At 25.6% G+C, this 8,901-nt stretch overlaps 1 long non-coding RNA gene across 2 annotated transcripts; it reads right to left on the bottom strand.

Moving 5' to 3' along the window:
* Window positions 1-4,646: 4,646 nt before the first annotated feature.
* LOC126896489 (uncharacterized) lies at window positions 4,647-6,457 on the bottom strand. Of its 2 annotated transcripts, none has more exons than XR_007701859.1 (3): window positions 6,341-6,457; window positions 4,880-4,982; window positions 4,647-4,804 (listed from the first exon to the last, which is right to left on the bottom strand). It is a non-coding gene; the product is annotated as an uncharacterized LOC126896489 (long non-coding RNA). The 2 variants fall into 2 exon arrangements; XR_007701860.1 differs by lacking the exon at window positions 6,341-6,457 and adding an exon at window positions 5,063-5,182.
* Between the last annotated feature and the right edge of the window lie 2,444 nt (window positions 6,458-8,901).

An 8,901-nucleotide genomic window follows, 5' to 3' on the forward strand; every position in this document is an offset into this window, starting at 1 on the left:
AAGTTTGACATTGACATCATTAAATAGAAAATTTTATGACAATTAAAAAAATTGTATCGTTAAGATCAATATGCAGTCAGAAAGTTTTATAATTACTATTTATTGTAAATTTATCAGAAAAGCTCAATATTTTTTTGCATTTTTATAGTAATAGATAACTTAAATAGAAGTAATAGTAATAATTTCCTAGTAACTTTTGTTGTTTGAAATGATTCTACAATTGAAATATTGAGAACTTAATTAATTTTAATGATTTACTTTAACTAAATGAACCAATCAAAAATAAGTTGTTAAAAAGATTTACTCAATTGAGCGTATTATAAAATTTGATTATAATTGTAAAAATCAATTGTTAATTCAGGAGAAACTAACAATCATTTTTTTTAGAAATGGTTTATATAGCAACATGTTACCAACAAATTTGGAATATTATAGTCTAGTAGTAGCACACACAAATAGAGAAAAAAAATTATTAAACTACAAAGTAAAATTATTTAATTTTGTATTTGAAACCTATCATATCAAACTTGATTCGTCAATAAATACTTTGAAAACATTAGAAATGAATGATTTTAATTGTCTGTATGGAGAACATGGGATCAGTAACTGTTTCATTGATAAATTAGAATTTTTTTCAATTTTTGAGGTTAATATCTTCAAGTAGATACGAATTGTAGTCATTTGACGTATCTTTGAAAAAAGTAGGTCAAGTTAGAGCAGAGAAATAAATGATAGTCACAAAAAAATATCTTCTTAGCTTTGCATTGAAGCTAAAACTTAATGTAAAAATATATTGAATGAAACTTATAATTCCAGAGTAAATTATTTCACGACTTTATACTTTTAACGTTAAGTTAATTATCTTAACATAAATGACGGATCGGAGGGTTTTACTTGACAATCGTATAATATCAATTCCAAACAGTAATTTTATTATACATTTTATTATATATATCAGTGTTGAGAAGGAACTGGTTCCAAAAGGAACGGATTCCTGGAACGAGTTCTTTTTGAAGGAACGATGCTAGGAACTGCTTCCTTTTAAAATAAAGGAACGAGGAAAATGAACAAATTCCATTTTTTAAGGAACGTGAACGGAAATTACAGTTCCTAAAAATTTTTATAAACATGTTTTAGTGTAGTTTTCTTCGTATCTAGACATTAAAATATTAAGGTATTTTTAGTTGACATTTGACAATGGAAGTCCCCTATATACCCAGCCGAGATTGTAGGCTGTTTAAATGAATCAATTGACTATAAATAGAGTTATTATCACATGTAGGTATACAGTACATATTTAATGTACACATACATATATTAAATAATGCACCGAATATTATCGTCGTTTCTTGTTAACTAATATATGTTAAAGGTTTTGGGTTTTCTGATTTATTATTTCTAACTTGTATGTAGACAATAGACATTGGTCGCGTTGACACAAGTCGTAAGCATATACTACCTGCTTATAAATATAATTTTCGAATACTTTTAGATAAGGAATACTACAAATTTGTTTTGTATTCGTCTGCTGATGAAAATCATTGATGACCGTTATCATGATCTCATTGCCACAATTTTTTAAATAACTTGGTTACATAAAAGGAACGAAGAGTGGAACCAGTTCTTATTTTGGAGGAACTGGATCTGGAACAAGTTCCTTCTTAATATAAAGAACTAGGATCTGGAACGAGTTCATATTTTAGAAAATGAACGGGGAACGGAACGAGTTCCATTTAAAAAGGAACTTTCCCAACACTGATATATATATATATATACAAACTAATAAATATTCAATATATCAATATATTAACATTAGAATAACAATAGTAAAAAAAAAACAAACAAAAATAAAACATCACCCAGCCATCCATAATGCAATTAACGTTGAATCGACTGCCAAAACGCTTCCCAATTAATTGTTCCTTTTGCGTATGGAATGTCAACCTACGCTGCTCTATTTCAGTTGAGCACTCGCGTAATAGCACGTAACGGGTAATATAAAGTGTTGGTTGTCACCTAAACAGGCCAATACCAACCAAAAAACAATAGAATAAAATTAAAAACACGCCAGCTCACTGGCCACGAGTCATCAGACCCAAAAGATGCGTTACGACTTCAATCGCGTACACCGACGTAGTGCCCGCAAGGTGCCGGTAGTGCCGGACACAATTGTTGTCATTACATTGAGTGGGGTAATGCCAATTCGAGCTATGTGGAACTTTACTGGCTACACACATAACTTTTGAACACTTAAAAAAAAGTAAAATAACTTTAATATGAATAAAAAATTTCTTCTCGCGAATGGCGACTACAGTGATCCTTGATCTTTATTGAAGTTATTGAATCTAAATGAGATAAAAATCAGAGCAGTTGAAAATTTATTCTAACTTAAAAAGAATTAAGAAAAAATGCAAAAAATTCATTGCCATACGCATGTTCGAACTTTGTACCCCAAGCGCGTAAAACACTAGTATAATCGACTGGGTAACCGTATGTCGCTACTGTTGCCTGAAAAAATTAGCTATTTAAGCTAGTTCAAAGTTCATTTTCTCGACGTTAAAAAGCAAAAAAATTTAAATAAGTTTAACTTTCTATTCTATATTAATTTTAATTTATATAATATTTATGAAAATCTGTACTCCCCTTGTCAGGTATTTTAAAATAAAATAAAATACAAAACCCAGAATTTTAACACAAATATAGCATATATTTGAATACGGTAGTAATTTTTACCACGAAGACAAGTCCAGAGGTCAATTTTTTTTTTTTTTAATAAAATAAATTACATAAGCTTTAATTTAAGGTATATATAAAAGTGTCAGTCTTTCTGGAACATTTTCAAAAGTTAAGTTGAAAAAGTTAATTTTTTGTGAAAAAGTTGATATTTTGAAATCCTTCCTGTGGGCTAGTAAGGTGTCAAATGTTCACAAAAATATATCTAAAGATACGTAAACTCCTAAGGTATCTATAAAAAATAAATTATACTAATTCGGTCTTTTTTAAAAAAGTTATGGAATTTTTAAGTATAAAAATTGAAAAAATGTCGAAAATTAGCGATTTATAAATTTGTAATTTTTTGGGGGATATTCCCCGTTTACGAGAACAAAGAAATTTTTTTCAATTTTTGAGGGTAATGTCTTTGACTAGATACGATTTTTGATCTTTTGATGTGTTTTTCATCAAAATCGGTCCAGCGAGAGCAAACATTGAGCGTTAACAGACACAAAAAAAAACATCATAGTAAAATTAATACCTTCTCAGCTTCGCATCAAAGCTAAAAACTGAAAAACACGCTTTTAAAGCATATTGAACTATAAAGTTAAAAAAATAATTTGTAGTTCGATATTTTCGAAATTTTTTCAATTTTTTTTACTAAAAACTGCCGTAACTTTTTCAAAAATGTACATATCAATATAATTTTTTTTTTATATAGATGCATTATATCATTACCTTTTATTTGGTAATTTTTTTTGTAAATTTGACCCTTTATCTGCCCACAGGGGTGGATTTAAAATGACAACTTTTTCACAAAAAATTAACTTTTTTAACTTGACTTTTGAAAATGTTCCGGAAAGTCTGACACTTTTATATATATCTTAAATTAAATCTTATGTAATGTACTTTAATATAAAAAAAATAAAATTGAACTTTATTTTGTCTTCACGGTGAAAATGGATATCAAATGCTATTTTTGTGTGAAAATTCTCGATTTTATATTTTACATTTTTATCTTTATAATGCTATAACTTATTGAAAAATGTATGGATCAACACAATTTTTTTATGAAAAATAATATTTTATTATAATCCCTTTTTCATTCGACATGCTTTATCTTAATCAGGATATTAATAAGTAACTAGCAGATCATGTAGCTTTTGGAATAATACACCAATTTTTTAAAATTAAACACTATCTAAAGATTTGCATCGACGCGTTTTATTTTGATAGTGATTTTAATCACTGTCAGATATCATTATACCTGATCCAACTATGCCACGTAACCACTGTGCCGCGACCCCCCGTGCTGGGTTTTTTTTTTTATGAAGTATTCTGAAAAATTTACTTAGTAAATTAAGAAAATAATTTATTGTTAATAAAATACAATCTATGTATAATGTTTTAAATTTTAGTTTTTACGCAACTCAAAATAATAAATAATGCATCAAATTAAAAATAATAAAAACATATTTTTAAAAAATCATACAAAGAAAAAAATAAGTTAGTATTCTTTTATACTATACAATATTACTTTTAATAGATATCAAAGATGTCAACTAAAAGATGTTGATAAAATAAATTTGGGTGTGGAAGAATTTTAGTTGTGTTAAAATGTGTGTCATTTGAACAGACACACATTTACTCCTCTAAAAAATGTGTTAACAACTAAGTTAACTGTTTGTAGGCAAAAAAATTATATAAAAAAATTTAAACAATTTTTAACAACATTAATAATAAGTTAGTAACATTTTTTATATTTTATAGTATGAATATTCATTATATAAGTGTTAATGGACAATAATTGAAATAAAATATTATAAAAATAATCATATAAACATTGTTTTGTAAACTTATAAAGCAAAAAAAAAAAAAAAACGTTATATTAAAGTCATTTATTGTAGAAAGTGAATGTCTACATATATTTAGAGTGAATTATTCAAAAATATTCTTTAAATTATAAATTATACCTGAGAAACTGATAATTGTGGTTTTTCTTTTTGATGAGTGGATAGTATATGAGACACACATTCTCCGTAGCAATCAGCATCTTCAGCGCCATGATTTAATATTACATTAATTCCTTTTTCTATAGATTATAATATAAGATATAACTAATAAAAAATAATAATCTTATAACTAAGTAATAATCCAAACTTCATACTTTCAACCACAGGAACATATGGTTGTTCTAATGTTTTGTTAACAGTATTGTCAGAATCAAGTAATGGAGACATTTTTTCTGCTTCACTATCTTCATCTGGCGTCTAAAAAAACAACAAAATCTCTTAAATATATTTAGTAAAATTACAATCTAAGTTATATTAATGATTTAGTCTTTGAATACCTCTTCTTCTAAATTTCCTTTTTCATTAATAACTTTGACATTGTCTTTACATTTAATCGAAAGTTTAAGTTGACTATCATCTTTGATAGATCCTTTTAGGGATTTTTCATTGTTGGTTACCTAAAACAATAAGTTAGTAAAATTTGAACATTAACTNTTGATAGTGATTTTAATCACTGTCAGATATCATTATACCTGATCCAACTATGCCACGTAACCACTGTGCCGCGACCCCCCGTGCTGGGTTTTTTTTTTTATGAAGTATTCTGAAAAATTTACTTAGTAAATTAAGAAAATAATTTATTGTTAATAAAATACAATCTATGTATAATGTTTTAAATTTTAGTTTTTACGCAACTCAAAATAATAAATAATGCATCAAATTAAAAATAATAAAAACATATTTTTAAAAAATCATACAAAGAAAAAAATAAGTTAGTATTCTTTTATACTATACAATATTACTTTTAATAGATATCAAAGATGTCAACTAAAAGATGTTGATAAAATAAATTTGGGTGTGGAAGAATTTTAGTTGTGTTAAAATGTGTGTCATTTGAACAGACACACATTTACTCCTCTAAAAAATGTGTTAACAACTAAGTTAACTGTTTGTAGGCAAAAAAATTATATAAAAAAATTTAAACAATTTTTAACAACATTAATAATAAGTTAGTAACATTTTTTATATTTTATAGTATGAATATTCATTATATAAGTGTTAATGGACAATAATTGAAATAAAATATTATAAAAATAATCATATAAACATTGTTTTGTAAACTTATAAAGCAAAAAAAAAAAAAAAACGTTATATTAAAGTCATTTATTGTAGAAAGTGAATGTCTACATATATTTAGAGTGAATTATTCAAAAATATTCTTTAAATTATAAATTATACCTGAGAAACTGATAATTGTGGTTTTTCTTTTTGATGAGTGGATAGTATATGAGACACACATTCTCCGTAGCAATCAGCATCTTCAGCGCCATGATTTAATATTACATTAATTCCTTTTTCTATAGATTATAATATAAGATATAACTAATAAAAAATAATAATCTTATAACTAAGTAATAATCCAAACTTCATACTTTCAACCACAGGATCATATGGTTGTTCTAATGTTTTGTTAACAGTATTGTCAGAATCAAGTAATGGAGACATTTTTTCTGCTTCACTATCTTCATCTGGCGTCTAAAAAAACAACAAAATCTCTTAAATATATTTAGTAAAATTACAATCTAAGTTATATTAATGATTTAGTCTTTGAATACCTCTTCTTCTAAATTTCCTTTTTCATTAATAACTTTGACATTGTCTTTACATTTAATCGAAAGTTTAAGTTGACTATCATCTTTGATAGATCCTTTTAGGGATTTTTCATTGTTGGTTACCTAAAACAATAAGTTAGTAAAATTTGAACATTAACTAATATTAATAAAATTTTATGGAGATATGGTCTTTTCGAAAAAACCGATTCAATTTACAAGACATTAATCTTATTAAGAAAATTACTGGTCTATAATTTTTTACCCGTTAAGAGACTTGCAACCTAGAATGTCTAATAATAATATAACTATTTAAAACCAACGCCTCTCCATCGTCTTTATTTAAAATTTTAACTTCTGAATTACAGGTCCAAAAGTTCAGTCATTTTCTTAATTAGATAGTTTTCTATTTTATAAGATGTGGCATATTTAGAATGAGTATAGATAACATTTGACAGTGATTAAAATCACTATCACAAGAATGCTTCGATTCAAATCTGTAGATACTGTTTAATTTTAAGAAATTGATGGATTATTCCATCAAAATATAATTTCCAGCAAAATTAACTCCTATTTTTAATTAGTAGTTCTTTGATTTATAAGTATAATATATGAATAAATATCTATTATAGCAATTCACTGTAGTATGAAATTGATATTTAATAATTTAGTATTATAATTTTTAAGGAGTGAGAAATGGAAAGCTGTAAGAACAGTTATAGAAATTAATGTTGAACGAAGAAGAGGTAGAGGAAGACAGACCAAAAATGGGATGGAGGGATGTAATTAAATACGATATGAGGACGTCTGATGTGAGCGTAGATGATGTAGGTGATCATGTCAAGGGTTAGTTTAGGATAAGGGTGGCCGATCCCAAGTAGTTGAGATTAAGGCGAAGATGAAGAAGAAAATTGTAATTTTTACGGAAAAATTATAAAATATTTATTACTTTAATAGCAAACACGTATTGTTGAAGGGATTGATTCAAAACTTATCATTTATTGTTAATTATGAATAAATGGTCAATAAGGAATTTTCATCAGAGTCAAAAATATACTTTTTAACCCATTTTTCGCGATGATTTCTAATATGCAATTAGATTTCTTTCATCGCCACTAATTTTTGATATTATTAATAATTAGTTCAAAACGAGTATTAACATATAAACAAAAATAAAAGTTATTACCTTGACATTTAGCTCAACTTGCAAGTTTGAAACTGACATCATTAAATAGAACATTTTGTGAAAATTAAAAAAATGGTATTGTTATTTAGATTAATATATGCTGTTAGAAAATTTTGATATTACTATTTATAGTAAATTTATCAGTAAAGCTTAGTATATTATTGCATTTTTATCGTAATAAATCACTTAATTAGAAATTATTGTAATAATCTCTAAGTTACTTTTGGTGTTTAAAAAGATTCTAAAATTGAAATATTCAGAACTTAATTAATTTTAATGTTTTCTTAAAATAAAGAAAAATAAAAAAGTTGTTAAAATGGTCTACTAATTTAAGCGTATTATAAAATTTGATTATAATTGTAAAAATCCATTGTTAAAATCACGAGAAATTAAAAATCATTTTTTTAGAAATGATATAGCAACATTTTACCAAAAAATGTGAAATATTAATGACTGGTAGTAATACACACAAATAGAGTTAAAAAATTAATAATCTACAAAGAAAAATTATTTTTAATTTGTAGTTGAAAGCTATTATCATATCAAACGTAATTCCATTAATTCGGTAGTAAATACTTTTAAAATAATAAAATGAATGATTTTAATTGTCTGTATGGAGAACAGGGTCTAAATAACTGTTTAATTGATACATTTTTTTTTAATTTTTGAGGGTAATATCTTTAACTAGATACGAATTGTAATCATTAGACGTATAGTTGAAAAATTAGGCCAAGTGAGCGCTGAGAAAATAAATGACAGCCCCCCCAAAAAAAACGCATAATAAAATAATTTTAATATGAATAAGAAATTTCTTTTAACTTAGGGAGACACAGTGATGGTGTCCTTAATATTTATTGAATTTTGATGAAATAAAAATCAAATTAGTTGAAATTTGTTTTCTATCTCAAAAATAATTAAGAAAAAAAATTCTGAAAAACTCACACTCATAGATGGGTTTGACCATCATACCCCCCGCGTTGAAGGCAAAAGTTTTACCGACATGATAACCGTACATCGTAATTATGGGAAGATAGAAATGACAATTTAAGGTAATTCAAAATTTCAAAGTTATTTTACTTAAAAGAAAAAAAAATTTTAAATAAGTTTAACTTTATATTCTATGTCAATTAGATATATATAATATATATTCATGATAATCAGTGTACTCCCCTCGTAAAGTATTTTGAAATAAAATAAAATATAAAACCCAAAATTTTAACACAAAAATAGCATATTTTTGAATAAGTAGCCATTTTCACCAATAAGAAAATCTAAACATACATTTTTTTTTTCATTGTAAAGTACATTATATAAGCTTTAATTTAAAATTTATATTAAAGTGTCAATATTTCCGGAACATTTTCAAAAGTTCAGTTAAAAA

The sequence above is a fragment of the Daktulosphaira vitifoliae genome, unplaced genomic scaffold, assembly GCF_025091365.1.
Source record: "Daktulosphaira vitifoliae isolate Bord-2020 unplaced genomic scaffold, ASM2509136v1 Scaffold_1, whole genome shotgun sequence".
NCBI lineage: Eukaryota > Metazoa > Arthropoda > Insecta > Hemiptera > Phylloxeridae > Daktulosphaira > Daktulosphaira vitifoliae.